Below are 17965 nucleotides of genomic sequence, written 5' to 3'. Positions count from 1 at the left end.
GCATTATATGGACTGTGGACAAACAATAGTCACACGGAGAGTGCCAATGATGTTAGAACCAAAGTTGGTGTTTCTGGAAACAAAATAAAACATGCTAAACCACCTCTTAGTGCTTATTTTCTATATACCTATAAACAGAGGCTGCTACATAAACAGTATTTTGAGAATTAAAATTTTATCTATTCACAAGAGATTCCCCTTCACATTTATTTCATCAAATACGTGCCGGTTTTGTTTTGAAAGGTTTAGGCGGAAGCTTCTGTCTGGTAATGACACTCCCCTCAGCTATGGGCTACTCTGTGTTGTGCAGTTGAACCCTGCTCTGACTGCTGCAGCTCTTTTAACCACAAACTGGGATCTCTCCAAGGGCATGTGTCAACAGAGACATCTGCCTCCCTGACACCACAGTGGCCTTCATGCCCTCCCACTGTCTGATCAGTATGGTGCATATGGCGAGAAAAACTGCGGAAACTGTGGCCAGCTGTCCTGTCCACAGCAAGACTGATATATCTAGTAATCGTGCTGTTAATGACATCTTTGGATCTCAGCCAGTCAGTGTTATATGTTTCTGGTGATTCTCCTGACTTTACTCAATCTTCATGTTGTCAGTGTGTAAAACAAGCTGCCCCATTCTGCCTTAAAAAGAACAACAAAAAAACATTTTCCAACGTAATTCTGCAGGCTTTAGCTTGTAGAGAGGGCGCATGCTCATGCAGTGACCAGCAGCAAGGCACGTCTGGTTTTATGTTTGTTCATTGTTTTGTTCATTTGTATGCACTGAATGTAACGGCCTGAGAGAGTGAGAAGAATACTACTTCTTCCTTATACTGCTTTGTTGGAAAACAAATAGCATGGAGTGGACAGCTTTGTTTTTATTGTGGATGGCGTCCACCTCGTGGAAACTCTGAATGAGTTGCCCAACCCATCGCACATCCGATACAGCAGGGACTTTCTCCTAAAATGGAGTAATATTCAGGTCAACAACCCTCTCTCGGATTTAATCTTCCCTAATCTCAACTGTTTCACTGATCAATCAAGAGGAAAAGGGTAATTTACTGGCGAGCTACCCTGCAAGACCAGGAAGCGAGATAAGAGGGGTGGCGTACTCCAAAAACGGAGAAAACAATCTTTCTCCCGGTTTCCCCTATTATTATTCTATCAAATGCCCAGTCCCTTCGAAATAAAACTGACGAGTAGCAAGCCCATGAACGTTTCCAACATGATTTTAGAGATACATGTTTACTGGTGATTACAGAGACATGGCTCTTGGGCAGTGATCTGGACTCGGAACTGGCCATTGACGGGTTTGGTGTACCCGTGCGCCCGGACCGAGATACGAGTGTGTCAAAGTCTGTGCACTAAAGATGTTGAACTATTGGCAGTGTCTTTGCGCCTCCAAATATTTGTTACAGTTTTGCACATTCACCCAAGAGCAAATGCGGATAAAGCCTCTGAGTCAATATTGCAAGTAACGTGTCGAACTAGCCATGATGACGTGTGTTTCGCTGTGACGTCACAGCAAAGCGGAAGAAAAGGTTCAGAGCAGAGTTTTCTGTGGGAGACGGGAACTCCCTTTGGGCTGGACTTCGGGTCTTTTCACTTTGCAATCCTATTACATGCACAAAAAAAACTCAATAAAAGGAGAGGGAAAAAGCCTAAAAGCATAATATGACCTCTTTAATTGTTACGTTTTTACGGCCCCATGACTACTGTGTTGGTTCAGTCTCACCGATCTTGTTTCTAGCTATTTTCCTCAGGAGTTGGTGGAGACCAAAACAGAACAAAAAGGAAAGTTAAAATTGGACTTACATGAGATCAGAGACACAGTTTTAAATTGATGCTATTGTATAAATTTGCAACCGTTGGCATCCAAATGCATTAATAATTTTATTAGACTTTTCGCCGATGCTACAAAACGTCACCGTGTCACATGACATTAAAACCTTGCAGGAGTAAGGTGGCTGCAGTTTTCTGAGTCAGGTGAATGCACTTGCTTTTCTCCAGCTGCATGAAGTTGGAACTACCTTTTGGCTGATGAAAGTAACACCAAACAGAGGTGACCAGAAACACAGGGAATAACCCAAATGTCCAAACACAAAACACATGACTACCTTCACAGTGAAGCACAATGAACACGCAACGGAAGGAATATACAACAGAAAGGGGTGAACATAATGACACACAGGTGAAACCACTAGGGCAATCAGAGACTGTATTGTTAATTTCACTCCAGAATATGAAGATATACAACAATATATTGACAATTATGCAATTCTAAAGTTGCATTCAGATTGAATGTGAAGGTAATTTTCCCCTTTCATGGTTTATTGATTGCTGGATTGTTTTTGCAGTCTTCGTTATTCAGTCCAAACCACCAATGTGTGGACCTTAGCGCTTTCTTTGAACTCTACTTATCTCAGTTATTTTCCTCCATCCCACTCTGCGCTCCTTCAGATTTATGACTGCAATTCATGAACGTACAAAGAGAAGAAGAAAAGCAAACTATTTGCTCAAGTTGATACATTTTAAACTTGTGCTACCTAGAGCAAATGTATTTCTGTTTGTGTACACACACATCTGTGTATTCAGTTTATATCCAATATATGTGTTGTCAGAATTTCATTTTTGTACTCACAGCACTGAAACATTCCAAATTAAGCTGCATGTCCATGTTACTCTGGATAATCCACACATCCTCCTGAAAACTGTTGACCTCTTATGGGGAAAAAGCTGCGTTGTATGTGTATGTATACTTGTACAGAGAAAGCATGTATACATGGATTAGAGATTTACTAGTTTATTAAGATTGCCATTTAACGGTGCATTCATGCAGCAGACACTCCAGGGCAGCATTGTGTTTCTGTAAGATCCAGACAAAGACATCAGACTTTCCATACCGTGAAGTAATGCCATTACATAAAGGAATTAACACCATTCAGTCAGCCTGAAATGACTGTGTGACAAACAAAAATGTTATGTGTGACATTGAAGGGCAATTCGGAGAAGACGGCTGAGACGGTGCATCACTCACACAAACTGTACAATTATTTCACTTGGCTAAAAGAACAGTGTGGAGAATCATGGCAGCATATGCCAAACACAAAGTGCGTGAGCGGTGAGGAGCAGCAGTGGGGAGAGGCAGCACAGACAGGAACAGACGGACATTTAACAGGACAGATGCTTCAGACATTACCACAGTTCAACACTGCACAGGACGTCAAAGGAGCTCCAAGGAGGACTGAAGGAAAGGTTCTGAAAGCACCAACTGTTAAAATAAAAATTCATCCCAAATTGTGTTTTACACAAATATTTGCTCTTTTAATTAATGATAGTTTTTTTAAATTATGTCTTCATAAAATACTCACATGCCATATGTAAACTGAGACAGTTATGGTTGCTGTAATCCTTCCTCATGCCCATACTGGCCATGAAGTGATCCCCTCCAAATGTATATCCACTGTAAGAGATGGGGGACAAAATTCACTGTCCTTGTTCTGTGTAAAAATGCATCCCATAGTTTAGGCAAAGCGAATCTTAGGCTTCAGCAGTCTGAGTTAGCAAAATCAAGTTAGTGGTAGTTCATCCTGGTAGTGGCACCGGAGGGTATGTTTATTGTTGTTGTTGTGTTCTGGCAACAAACCTACGAGTGACTACCACAACATAATCACAGATCAACAAGGAAACACTGTCAGGGTAATACAATGATTTTTGTACTGAAAACACTGTACCTTTGGGCATCCACTCAAAGTCTGGCAGCAGATGTTTGAATATGCTGGAGATGATTTATTAAAGACTAAAGTAAGACAGTTTGCTACAGTAGACTAACCAATAAGCTACAAAGGCATAGATGATGTTCTTAGTATCATGAGGTGAAAGGATGGATGTAATTATTGCAATATACAGTGTGCTGAGGGAAGCATGAGTGCATCGGTTTTGTGTTGTGCCTGTTAAAACAGATGAGTCACAGCTAAATTCTTGTGTCACGTCCTCCTGTGGTTAAGCCCAGGGGGAGGGGGGGGTGTAACACTTAAAAAGGAAACCGGGCCAAAAGAATCCAGTGGCATGTACTACAAAGTGAGGAGGGACTTTGTGACGTCGTCAGGTGTAACTTCCCGATTAACCCGTGCTACGAAAGGTAGATAGGTTTTACCCGAGGTATGCTGCCATGGCAATTTACGCTGCAGCTCTGAACTGCTCCGAGCAGGATATGTTTGTGGTAAACTCAACACGGTGGTTAACTACACACCACATCTGTGCTCGTTGTTAATGATGAGAAGTAGGCCATTAATACACGCCACTTGGTAAAATATTTTCATCCTGACTTGTTCCACTGTGGTTGCAGCTGAAATTAAGTTCTTCTGAACACTACAGCATTACGTTCATACAGAGCCCTGCAGCCTCTGTGATTTTAGGGTGGCGATCTTAATTAAATAGCAGGCCAGTTTCTGAGATGTCGCTCATCTGTAGGCTATAATTGAATTATCCTAAATGTTTTCACATATTTAGATTGAATATTTTACGTGATAGTGATGGAAATTCCCTGAAATTAAAGTCACGAAAAATCCCTCCAATCACTCTGGTGCTTTATTCTGGAAACGCCCAATTCACGGCAAAGTCTCTAAAGGTGATGATGCACGGAGCAACTTTTACAGCAATTCTACCGTAACCCCCTTCCCCACACCACCAGTCGGACTTGACACCAGCAACATTGCCCAGCAACATTGCTCAAAAAGTTGCCCGTGTAAGGTGCATGATAATTTGATTGTAGGCTGAATCATGAATATTTCCTCACTTCTAAATCCGATTGTGTTGTCCAATATAATTTTCCACTGCATGCCTAATGCATGGCAGAAGTGTGTGTGTGTGTGTTGCAGCCTTGCAAAGTGAAGCAATGTTCCTTGAAGAAAAAAAAACAAATATAACCTTAGTTTGCTTGATAACCCTGTGTTAAAATTGAGTGGGTTCAACTCCCTTCGTAAAGTCACAGTTCAAACCAGTAAGCTATTAATTAATAGATTGTTTTGCAGTGGAAAATTTCTCTATAGGTTTAAATTAACTTTGGGATGTCTATTTCACATTTATTTAATGAAATACTTTAAAAACACATTAAGAGTGTAAGCAGCTCATATTCAAAAACTCACTTTTAAAATAGGCTACATTTATTTGTTTTAGCTGCACCACAGTCATCCTCACTCCATTTCCAGCATGATAACTACTAGCTAATTCTATCTTTTTTTTTTTTACTCTACTGCAAATGATGTGATCTGTATGTGCTTTGATATCAACAGTAGGAATGAGGAAATGAAACAGTGTGTCAGCAGGAGTGGTGGAGTCAGAGAGAAACTGATTGGTCAGTATGCAATGTTTTTCAGAGAGAGTTGAGGCAGAGGACAATATTTACCATCCATCCATCAACCGCTTATCCGACAGGGTCGCGGGGGAAAATATTTACCTTTCCTTCATAATCATAAAAGTGCTTTCTGTAAGACATACTGAACAACCTCCAGCTCTTTTTTTTCCCTCATAGTTTGGGGGTCTTGGTGGTCACGTGTTTAGGTTGAAAAGACATGCGAAAGTGCAATTCCTGGCCACATGCTCCAAACAAATAGGAGGCAGCATTTCACCTCTTTCGAGCCTCCGACTCCCCCTCAGCCAGGCTACTCTCCAAGCCAGGGGTTCTTAACCTTTCTGGCAGTCCGACCCCTTTCTGAAGTTCAAAATATTTCGCCCCTGCGTGTTTGTACACCTCACACACTCAAAACAGTGCCAGAGCAGGCGCCCTCCCTGTGTCTGTGTTTTTTAAAGCAGATATTTTTAGCAATAAAAGACACAGACCTGTGAGTTGTGATGAAGTTTCTGCTAATATGACCGTTATTACTTAGCAGCAAACCAAAGTTTAAAGATCGCTGGCGCTATAATCTTTGATTAGACTGACAGGACAGCTGATTCGGTGGTTGCCTATCAACATAAAAAAAAACGCAGCGCTCTTTTTCCAAATTCAACCACGCTCTAGTCCCGACCCCAGGTTAAGAACCACTGCTCTAAGCGATTCTGCTCCCCTGCTCTCGTTTAATCACAAGTGACGTTAGATCTTATCTTTATAATAATGTCATGAATTATGCTTTTTGTCTTCCAGGATTAGTGGGCGTCTCTTCTTCTGCAACAGTGAAGTTAAAGGACCATGGCTTTGTGTTTTATGTCTGTGGGGAGGGGCTGCCAATGTGTGTCTGCTCCTCTCTGACTCTGTTTAAACACAACTGAGAAATATGTGTAATAAGTTAGTAATAAAAAACAAATTTAACAAACAGCAGTGATAGTATTTCTATTAAGTAGCTATATTGGATGAACAGATTTGATATTTCATTGTGGGAATTGAAACTCCAGCAGAACAGCCAGGAGAGGGACAGAGAAATCAAAAGGATTGACAAGCATGAGACACATCATCAATTTACATCATATGTATCATTTATATTATTTATAGTAGATTATCGTTGTGTTTTCTTGCCAGATTTGCTTGCAGCTATACCTATACTGACTTGTCTGTGTTAACAGCCCAATTGGTTAACATGAGTGCAGAAAGGAGGCAGGCAGTGCTTCGGGGCGCTTCCTCCTCCTGTGTGGACAACGCCAATTTCACAGCCAGTCTGCCCAGTCAGACACAGGGAATAGAGGTAGTGGAGGAACGAGAGGTCGGGGAGCGCGAGGAAGAACAGCTCGTGCAATGAAAGACAATCCCTTGGGGTAACTCTACGTTTTTATCCTCTCATGTTGGACAGAGGGCAGACTGGATGCTGCAGTGACTCACTATCACATCTTAAGGCACAAGTGGTATTACAAGACAGCCGGGACTAGCTAGTTAGCATGCTAACTTAATACAACATAACACACAGACGTCTTTGACATTATGTCAGAACTGTTCATTTTTAAACTAAAATTCTGGCCGTGTCTTACATATTGTACCTTAATCATAATTCGAATCATGAAGACACAAATTTATTTTTTAATTTTTAGTCACATACAGAATTTGATAGTCATTTAGGATTGTTACTAATGTTCAAGTGGGTGTTGTCTGCATAAAAACGGTCAGAAATATTGTCCTGGCAATTGGTTTAACCAAAGAGTAAATATAAATACAAAACAGTATAGGACCATTGATGGACTTTGCCCCCCCCCCCGGTAACGACCAATATGGAGCAGACAACTGCTGGGCCAGTGAGAGATGACAACTTGAAGCCCCTGCTTCTCCTCTGTAGCTAAATTCTGCTTTGTCTTTCTTTGGGAACAGTGATGAGACAGGAAGAAAAACAGCATGAAACTGCCTCCAGATTGAATTATGCATGCCTCCATCTGCTGACAGAGGACAAGTCTGTCAGGCCTCCTCAGCGTCACTACACACAAACAGATACATACACAGCTCACTTTACTCACGCAGGTTTATAGTTCATTAGCCCGCTGTGTCTATAACAAACGTAATCCCTCAGGTTAACTGTGCCACTCACTCTGCTGCAATGTTGATCCACATGGAATTGGCTGATTGAAGAGCAAACACCAAGCACGCATCAGTTTTCCCAGCAGGATGCTGTTCCTGAATATCCACTGTACTTCTATCTTACTGTGGTCCCAATCAGATATTTCAAAGCTGATAGTGGCTGATATTTCATACATTTTCTTTTTCTTCTAACAGGATAGAGAAGCAATCGATCTAGGTGGAGAAAGGTCAAGGAGCAGCACTTGAACCTCCTTCATTGCCATATAGGAAATATAAGAAAACATGGGCTATATTGTCGTCCAGTGGGCTACTGGCTGTGCAAAATGCAGCACCAGAGCACACAAAAAAGAAATGTTGACAGACAGAGGAAAGAAAAATAAATTAAAAATTATTATTTTTAAAAAAGGTATTACAGAAACAAACGTGAGAGAGCTTGGGGTATGTTATGGTATGTATCAGGTTTTCATACAAGCTTTATGATGTAAATAACTGCATATAACAATTGTAAATTGTATATCTTAATATGCAGAGACAGTTCTGTTTTTGGATCAATAAGAAAACACATTTATTAAAGTATAACTTCTGTATTTTTCAATCTTTTTTTGCTGTGTGACTAATTGGGACAACATTTTTTAAAACTGGTCCAGTATTGAGTGAGCGCGCTGCAGTCGGCAGCAGTGAAACAGGGCTACAGTGTAATCCTTGTGGGCAGTTGCACCCCGTCAACATACACCCACTAAAAGTGCTTGTTTTTGCAACTGAAATAATTAAAACAAAAACAAACAAACACTCATGTGTACCCACGGCTTTTATAACTCTAAATCATTGCTGAATCGGGATTATGTGAGCCTGAGTCCTCTTTCCACTTCCAAATTTTACCATAAATACATATAAACACTTCCATGACTCAGTCAAATCTGAACACAAAGCCGTGATACACATGCAAATAAATGTTAATAAATCCACCCAGAAAAAAAGCTCTTTGTACTGCCAGAACTTGCCTGAGAATCATAACATTTATACATTTTGTTCAGCATCAAAGTAATCCAGTTGTCTGTACATCCATGGGTACATAGCGATGGAAACCGCTTTTAGGTAACTCAGCATACTTGCCAAAATATAAACAAACAGTGACAAAAAAATAAATAGTGCCAGAACTAACCGAGTCCATGGCAACATCCCCAAAGCCCCCAAATTATATGAACTTATTTACAAAACTTAAAAGCCTGATCAGTGTTAGACCTTGAAGACTGCTGATTTCTACAGTTTATAAAGCTCAATCTGAAACAGATATCACAAAAACTACTGCAAAACAAAAAACAGTCAGCAATATTGGTTTAAAACCTAAACCAACAACAATTTATAACCAGATTCCATCTCTCACCTTACTTTTCATCTCCATCTTGACATATCACCCCTGGAATGCTCTAAAAACGCTTGTCCTTCTGGTCTCACCACAAAATCTGTTTTTATTAAAACCAGTTTATGTAGGCGAGCACATACAGGTGCTCGCCTCTATGTGCTCTAACTGTACTCCTGGTCTACTGAGAACCCATAATCTTATTCAACAGACTGACTGAGACCCATTATCATTTTAGTCTCGTGTATGACCTATTTGGTGGAAACAACTAAAATCTGTCATATTTATTCATGAACATGAATAATGGTAAAATCTTTCTTATCAAGAGTTTGACTTTAAACTAACCAAATCCATTTGTGTGTTAGCGTGTGTTAAAGCATGACTGTATCCACAATATCAGCCATAACAAAGCACCATGTGTTCACTAATGCAACAACTTTGTCACATGTTAAACATAATGACTGATGGCCTTGTACATAGACCAGGATTATAAATTATTATTATGTTTATTATTATTCTATAATTTACATAATGTCACAAACAGAAATTAAACATTTTGAAACATAACTCACTCACCTATTAAAAAATGAAATAAAGTCAGAATAATAATGTATATGTGATATAGTAGTAGTAGTAGTAGTAGTAGTAGTAGTATACTTATTGTCCTCGAAAGGAAATTTGTTTTGGACTGCATGGTTGCTGCATGTACATAAAAATATACAATATACAAGTATAAAAAGTATAGAAAGAGGAAAGACAATTAATTTACAAATTTAAAAGTAATAAGATAGACTGTTATTCAACATACGTGTAGACACAGGAACAAAAGAATTTTTATACCGGTTTAGTTTGCACAGTGGAACTCTATATCTTCTGCCGGAGGGGAGCAATTCATACTGAGAGTGCAGAAAGTGAGTTTGGTCCCCCACAATTTTCTGCACCTGATTTAAAATGCTATTCTCAAATAACTGTTGGAGATTCAAAGATTCCTCATTTCCAACTGTTTTAAGTGCTGTCAACACCAGATGTGACAATTTGGATTTTAGCTGTATAGATAGGTTCCCAAACCATACTGTAACACCATACTTAACAATACTTTCTAAAACAGCCTTGTAGAACAGCATCATAATTTTCTTATTCACCCCATAAAAACGTAATCTACGTAAAAATATAGTTTCTGGTGCAGCCGTGTGCAAACCCATTCCGTGTGAGTTTTCCAAGTAAGTGAGCTGTCTATATAAACACCCAAATACTTGTAAGTCTATATATACAAATTAGAATGAAAAAGTTATAAAATGCATCCTACAGAAAGTGGTCTAGCATGCAGACATGCTTTGGAAAAACTGAATAGAGAACTACAATTGTGTCTTCTAAATGATGATGTGCCAAACCTCTGTATTTAACATGGTTGTATTTATTTACAGTTCGTGGTTCTCAGCTGCTCCATCTATGTTACAGTGGCTCATGCATGGGTTGCTGCGTGATTCTGTGGGCTGCAGATGGTCTGGCGGTGAGAAGGCTGCGTACGCCAGTCCTCCTACCCAGATGGTAACGAGTGTAGAAATCACTCACACAGTAATCATCCTGGAGACACCTGGAGAACCAGAGCAAGAGTAAAGACAGGAAATGTAAACTAAGCGTTAAGTGAACCACTCAGTCAGCCTAATAAGGACCCGAATTTTCGTGTGAATGAAGGATGCACTCACTGTCTCTCCCACTCTGCAGAATGCAGCCAATACATTATAAAGGTTCCGCTGTGTTGAATATAGAACTGCATTAAACCATCAAGCCACTGCAATGTCATTTGATTGATCTAACACATTTTGTACTCCATTTAATGATAGCTGTCTATACCATGCTGCATGCAGGTTAATATGGGTACAGGCACAGTCAATTTGTATCCATCATTACAATGACTGTGTCTGAGCACATGTACAATTCATATTTAATGCAATGGACCTCCTCAAAAAAAAGAAACATCTCTCAACGTGGCTGTCTATCTGCCAGTAGCTGCTTCTCTGGCGGTAACTTGGCACAGAAGAACTACCAAACAACCCAACCTAGCCTGTGAATGAATGACACAGCCCAGCAGAATATAAAACTGGTCTTTGATAACACTGAACATATTTCCCAAGGGGTAAGGACAGCCCCCTGAGGGACCTCCAGGAGGTCCCCAGCTGAATGGAGAGTGTAGAGGCTTTGCAGTTGGGTCATGGGTCTCCTAATAACCACATGGATATTTGCTATGGAAAAATAATGTCTAAATATTAATCGATTTGAAACGTCCAGCTCTCTTCACCCTGCAGTCCTTAATCACTAATTACTCTTTTGTTCAACATCAAAGAGTAAAAAAAAAAATTATGAATTCAGAGATTGAAATCATGCTTTCTGGGATCCATAAAAGAAAGTATCATTCTTAACAGCGTCAGTGAATTAAGGCGAAAGAGTTGGATCAGTGTGTCTATCTGCAGAGTTGCGGATCTAACAAGTTTCAAATTGCAGATATACAGTATATATCTGCACGCTGTCACCCTCTTTCAAGGGCTTGACACGCTAAGGCATCTGAAAGATTACACTATACATTTTATAGAGACAAATCTACCTTCGATTAGTGTATGATTTAAGTTGTATATTGTAGAGTTATACAATAGCATTGGTGGAACCTCAATTTCTTTGGAAAAAAGTATCTATTACCTGCAGAAGAAAGATACAGATTCCATATACAGAGGACCAGCTGTGCCGGTGAACCTGCCACCAGCACAGTGTCCTATAGTCAGAATCCAAGCCATAAAGGACACTGTCTTATTATCTAAACAAATGCTATACTTTAACCACTCATTAGTGTAAACACTATTCCCCTGATACACATAGCATTAACTAGCTTTGTGGATAATCTATCAATGTGCAGCATTAGCTGCTTTAAGTGTTGTTAGAGAAAGTATTGCAGTGATGAACTAGGGAGAAATGAGGACAGTTCACTAAAACTGCCACACTGTTTCAGAAATAAATCTACAATCTTGCTGTCGACAGCGTAGCCTTCACCACTCAATGTAACATTAAACGTAATGTTACTGCTGTGAGCCGGGAGAGGGCAGTGAAAAGAGAGGGTTAGCAAGTCATGAATGTTTTCGGGAGAGGACAAGGGCTATTTTCATTAGTATTTAAGTCTGGTATTTCACGTGACGAATGACCAACTCACTGGTAACACAGCCACCGTTGTCTCCCGGAGGACCCCGGTCAGCTGAATTTTCTGTGGTGTTGCAGTGTTGTTAACAGGGGATCTGCAGAGCGCTCTCTGGTGGGCAAACTTTGCCGCACTCGTGACATAAGTGAAGGATCCGACTCATTCTTTAATAGTCATAAATCGGCTGTTATAATCGCTGATACAGATTTATCTGCAATTAGCTCATACCAGCCAATAGTATCTTCATAACAATAAATTGGTCAGGCTCTAGTGCTCATGCCAGATGTCTGTTGCTAGAAGTCATTAACAAAACAAAAGTAATTATATTTCATAACAAACTCTGCCAAAGTAAGTATGAACTAATTACGGGGATTGACAGTATTGTCAATTCTGTAAAAAGAAGTCATGTGGTATGTTTGTGTAAAGGCTAGTCACATCTAATGTTAATAAAATAGTAAAATCTGAAATATCATAAAGATGATAGAAGACCCAAACACAGACAGAATGTGAAGACTGCTACTTTTAAACCAAACGAGGATTTTGGATACTTTGATTTTATTATCCAATGTTTGCATATAAACCAGTAAAAAGTAGTTACTGTCCATTATAGTTTGGGAAATGTACATTTTTGATGGTGAAATATGCATTCTAATTGGCAAAATATCCAGTCAGTGGGACCGATTGCCTGGGGCGGCTGTGGCTCAGGAGATAGAGCGGGTTGGCTGTTAATCGGAAGGTGGTTCAATCCCGGCTCCCCCAGGCTGCATGTCGAAGTGTCCTTGGGCAAGATACCGAACCCCCAATTACCCCAGATTGCAGTGTGTGTGAATGTTAGTTTCTGTTTGAGCACTTAGGCTCAGTGAGTGAATGCTGATGTAGTGTACAAGTATGGAGCATTTACAAGTCATGGTTCCTGGCTGTCCTCATTTAGAACCACAACTGTTCCTCCTTTCTTGGCAGTCCTCCAACAATATAATTATCAGTGGACAAACTATCAGGTGCTTGACGCTCTTTTAAGGATAAAGTGAAGAGACCTTTATTCTTGTCAGTTCTGAACAAGGATGAGATCTCCTGGACTATTAACCTATAGAAAGTGGCCACTGAGGAATGGGACTGGGAGAGTAAAGATACTTTTGAATTTCAAATTAGGCATAATATGTATAGCGTCAACAGGTGAATGAGGGGCATGCTGCATAGGAAGGGATGGGGAAGGTATTTTCTCAAGAAACTCTAGTTTAACAGATCTCCATCCATCCATCCATCGTCAACTGCTTATCCTGCGTACAGGGTCGCAGGGGGCTGGAGCCAATCCCAGCTGACGAAAGGCGGGGTACACCCTGGACAGGTCGCCAGTCCATCGCAGGGCAGTTTAACAGATCTAAAAGGATCAAAATATAAATCCTTCAACAATACTGATCATCAGGAGTCAGGAGCCATTGAGAGGTTGAAGACATTCAAGTCCTTCACCGCCATCTGAATTTGGTGCATTTGATCCTTCTTGCCGCCCCTCCGCGTTGGGAATCTCTGCGTTGGGCGGTGGCTCTGGTTAAGTGGTGGGGCATGTCTACAAAAGAGTGAAAACTAGATGTAGCAGCTGGGCCTCCATTGCCTGAGTCCTCTGTGGACAGATTGAATGAAGATGATGAAACCTCTCATCTGTGTGGACAGCTGTGTGGCCTGACAGCCATGTTTAGACATTGGTCTGAATAAAGTCCTTGACTCTACATTAAGATGTCCTCAGTGGATCAATGAGAACATAACCGCGGGCAGAGGAGTTGGCGCCGGTAATGTTTTTATAAACAGTCATGAACCTTTCGGCAGTATTTCTGAATAATGTGACATTCCCAGAGCAGGAAAAGAAGACTCCCTTCAACACTGCAGCACTTCCAACAACCTTGATACCCTCGTAACAAATATGATCCAGAGATGCTCACAAGTCTTTGAGCTAGAGTCCAAGTCAAGTCTCTGGTGGTTATTACGAATGCTGTATCACCTGCTGCGTTCCAGGTTGCTAATAAAACTGCATGGCTATAAGGAATTCTGTAACTGTAACCTGTTTTTCATTTACAGAGCACAACCATGTAATGTGCAATGCAATTATTGACAGCTTAATACTGTAAGTCAACGCACTCCCCAGACTCTTAAATCCAGTATAATGTTAACTAAATAAAACTGACGTTGCATAGTCAACAATAAACCTGTAACCTGTTTTTAACTTACAGCTCAACACAACCATGTAGCCTAATGTACAATGTGTCTAAACTACTGTAAGTCAACAAACCCTGTTGACTCTCAAACCCAGTGTAAGTTATGACTAAATAAAACTTAAAAGTTACATGGTCAACAATAAACCTGTAACCTCTTTCTAGCCAACGGCAATAATTAAGCTGATGGCAGCCAACGGGACGTAATGATTACGTTAATCGACCACCACAGGTTTGGCAAGTGAACAAACGCTCATTCATCTTTTCATAACGAACAACAGTCGTAGTTTAGGCTACCTCTCGCCGGTCGTAGCTGAAGCAAGAAGCAAGCTAACGTTAGATGGCCAATGCTGAGCTAAACATGTTTACTCACCACAGGTTACTGACCTATTTGCATTCAGCACGTCTTTGTTTGGGTCTTGTTGTATGAAGTTTTAAAGCCAAAGTTTATGATGAATGGCTCAGCAGCTGCCGGTGTTTGTTGTCCTCTCACGTGCGGCCGCGCACAGCAGATGCTACGTGTTACGTAGGCAGGTTATAGGCAACAGACGGAGGGGAATAACGGCAAGCTCATCAGATGTTCCCTAAAAATAAACATTGTCCACGAGTCCCGCACCTCGAGTCTGAGTCGAGTCTGAAGTCTTTTGATTACAAGTCTCAAGTCGAGTCTGGAGTCACTGTGTGTGCGCGACTTAAGTCGCACTCAAGTCCGAGTCTCTAACTCGAGTCCCCATCTCTGATATGATCACACTCTCTCTGTGATATCAATGTTTAATGTTGTCCGAGTTAACTTCAAAGCATAAGATACGGTAACTTTTGCTGCTGGAAAATCATTGCATAATAAATAGACACTTCATGTCCTAGACCCATTATCTTTGTTGTCTGAGAGAGAAGATCTGACTGTTGAGGTGAGATTTTCCCAGACTAGCAAGTGTGGGAGTTGCATGTAGGCTACTTCCAGAAACTATACTTTTGAACAGATTGATTCAGTAACCAACCTCTCAAATTACTTCAGACCAAACCCTCATATCTGCTAATATTAGATCCTTTTTCTAACCAGACCTTCCATAAAAATGGTTATTCCAAATAAAGGCTTTAAGATAAACATTTACATGATAAGCTTGAGAATCCGTGTTGATTATTTTGTTTCAAAACCGAATCGTTAATTTTAAAAACGACAAAACAGATGAACAACAACAAAATAATAACATCGGTTTTGGTTTTTCTGTTTTAAAGCCAAAATGGAAAATATTGATTTTGATATTTAATGTGTCCCATTTGTGTAGCTTTGTGTGTTAAACAAACCTGCAGCAGATAATATGGCGAGGGCGTTGTCTGATTAAATGTAATTAAGATGAGCTTGATCATCAACATAAGTGCGTTTTTAGTTAGAAGAAAAAACAAAATAAAAACAAAAACACAATAGGAGGCTCAGCATTCAATTTGTACCTCACTAGCGACTGGAACAGGAACTCCTCCGAAGTTGCCTGAGAATCCTCAGGTTTTTAAGATTTCTTCAGTATTAAATTAGTTTATTGTTGGTGATTCAGTGATAGCTGTCAGTACATCCAATGGTACACAGCAAACATGAACTGTAATTAGTTAATTCGGCGAGCTGTAAATGAACAAATGAACTGGGTTAATTTTCGTTCATTATTTAAATACCACACCATGCTGGGCTCTTTGTTGGGGGGTTGTTTGCTCGTGCCTCAAAGAGGGGGCTGACTGTGCCTCTTGCTGCGTAGTTCACACCCTGGCCGTGGCCTCGAGAAAAAAAAACTTGATAAACATATCCGGGTATTTTCTTAGATCGCTCAGGTAACCAGCTGCTTCAGATCAGCCCAAAATAAAATGCTACTGGATGCTGACAAACATAATTAGTAGTTGACTGGAAATAAAAGAATTGAGTGTTTGAGTGGCTTGCTGGCAAAGCAACGCACCTCAAAGAGGAACTGTTTTTGCCCTAGTGAGTTCGAACCCAGCTTGACATGATCTTGCTAAAACGTAGCCTACATTTTCTTTCATTTCTATTTATTATATAGTGCTCACTTCTACAATCATATTCACCGCAGTCACTAGGAGATTAGGGTTGGGTCGATAGACGACACCATTGTCAATCTGTTTTTTTGTTTACCATTTTGGTTTTAAGACAGAAAACCCAAAACGTCTTGTTTTTTCTGATTTGGTTTTGAAACGAAATAATCAAAGAACGAACCATACACGGATTTGTGAGATCTTCTTCCATACAATGTAGAGGTTGACTACGGTTGGGTGAGGTTATTTTGCTAGATGGAGCATTTATAGGGGCAAGTGGGGAGTTCACTCATACTAGGGAGGTGCCCTTCCACGTCAAGTTGGCAATGTCGATTGAGCTATATGTCTAAGGCAGAATCTTACAATACTAGTTAAGCGAGTCCCATGCCATCCTTAATGATAAGATAAATGGTGACTACCTTTACCTACCAATTACTTTACTAATTTGACTAGGAAAGATAATAGCAAGACATTTTATACCAGCCTGAAATAAAGTTTTTGGTAAGTAACATGTCAGTGGTAGAGCCTCTGACTAAGACTAATTAACCTTATATCCAAACAGCTTGGAGAATGATTCAGTTTTATCCAAAAGCACTGGACAGACACAGAGCATAAGCACACACACCTATGGTACCACCAAAGATAAATTCTGCTATGGGGCCATCAGACCTGACTTGTGAGCCATGTAAACAATTTGTCAATGCTGCACCGTCACACCTGACACTGCAGTGCTCTAACAACTACCTCTCCTTTAAAACAGTCGGTCTCTGTAATATGCCTGAATGGAAACCTCTTCTAGAACACACTATTGCTGATTTTAATGGACCTCTGCGCACTAACTCAACCCTCCATTAGGGTTGAGCTGCTTGTATCTGATGCTGCCTGTAGACGTCTGGCTGAGGCTGCTTGTGTTTCACTTGGGTCTGTATGACCTTCGAGTGGCCTTTTATTGTGACCAGCCTAAGGCCTTTTATTGTGACCAGCCTAAGGCACACCTGTGCAATATCCACGCTGTCTGATCAGCATCTTGATATACCACACCTGTGAGGTGGATGGATTATCCCTGCAAAGGAGAAGTGCTCACTAACACAAATTTTGACAGATTTGTGAACAAGATTTGAGAGAAATAGTGTACATGTGTGTACATAGAGAAAGTTCAGCTCATGATGAATGGGGGCAGAAACAAGTGTTCCATTGTTAATTTTGTTCAGTGCAAAAACGTCTGGACTGGGTCTGTGCTAGTCCTGGATTTTGATTATCTGTGCTTGTACTGGCTTATGATCCAGCATCTACTCTACTGACAAACTTCAGCATAGTCCCTGTAAATTATAAATATCAATACGTGCAAGATATTAATGTTTTCAGCTGCATCAAGCCCTGCGGTTTATAAATATCGTTGCACGTCGGCTGCTCCGCTGGTTTGGCAAGACAGGGAGAGATTCAATGCAGATACACATGCTGTTCACATCTGACTTTGAGAGGAGAGAACACAAGTTTACCTGATCGCTTGTTTGCGGTGTGGAGAAGGCTGGAGGACCCAAATGCAGGACGCCTAGCAGAGGAGGTATAGTACAAAAGGTTTATTTCAACGAACAAAAGGCGAGCACTTACTGGCAGAGTGGCTGATAAACAGGGTCCAAAAACCAAGGTAATCCAAACAGAAATCCAAATCCACAGAAACAGGGTGACATGAC

The 17965-nt window shown here is 40.5% G+C and overlaps 2 long non-coding RNA genes across 2 annotated transcripts; both read right to left on the bottom strand.

Moving 5' to 3' along the window:
• Nucleotides 1-2789: 2789 nt before the first annotated feature.
• LOC119884606 lies at nucleotides 2790-4039 on the bottom strand. The gene is made up of 3 exons (XR_005441053.1): nucleotides 3729-4039; nucleotides 3366-3457; nucleotides 2790-3265 (listed from the first exon to the last, which is right to left on the bottom strand). It is a non-coding gene; the product is annotated as an uncharacterized LOC119884606 (long non-coding RNA).
• Nucleotides 4040-10243: 6204 nt separating this feature from the next.
• On the bottom strand, nucleotides 10244-17964 carry LOC119884605. The gene is made up of 2 exons (XR_005441052.1): nucleotides 17883-17964; nucleotides 10244-10443 (listed from the first exon to the last, which is right to left on the bottom strand). It is a non-coding gene; the product is annotated as an uncharacterized LOC119884605 (long non-coding RNA).
• Between the last annotated feature and the right edge of the window lies 1 nt (nucleotide 17965).

The sequence above is a fragment of the Micropterus salmoides genome, unplaced genomic scaffold, assembly GCF_014851395.1.
Source record: "Micropterus salmoides isolate LMB-PRFRI ecotype aquatic unplaced genomic scaffold, ASM1485139v1 Ms_hic_scaffold_3581, whole genome shotgun sequence".
Lineage (NCBI taxonomy): Eukaryota > Metazoa > Chordata > Actinopteri > Centrarchiformes > Centrarchidae > Micropterus > Micropterus salmoides.
Note: the sequence above shows the minus strand (reverse complement) of the source record. Positions and strands in the feature narration are given on the sequence as shown.